We start from the raw sequence: 304 nt of genomic DNA on the forward strand, positions 1-304 counted from the left end.
GCGGACGGCGCGCGCAGCTTTTGTTTGATCCCTTTTTCTATGACGTCTGATTCTCGTATTGACTAAAGAACAAATTACGTTTATTCTACTTAAAAATATAAAGGTTGAATTTTGGATAATTTTATTTTACACAATTAGGAAATGACTGACAGCAAAACATATCCACACTCCCTATTTAACAAAAACCCCAACAGTATAATTAAAACTGACAAAAAATATATATAAAAAAAATGTGTACATTTTGTATAAAATAGGGAAACTTCCTAAATTTTATACATTTAGGTTTTTCACCTTAATTCTTTTA

This window comes from Centruroides sculpturatus, unplaced genomic scaffold (genome assembly GCF_000671375.1).
Source record: "Centruroides sculpturatus isolate CEXI.00-Female unplaced genomic scaffold, Cexi_2.0 scaffold1952, whole genome shotgun sequence".
Lineage (NCBI taxonomy): Eukaryota > Metazoa > Arthropoda > Arachnida > Scorpiones > Buthidae > Centruroides > Centruroides sculpturatus.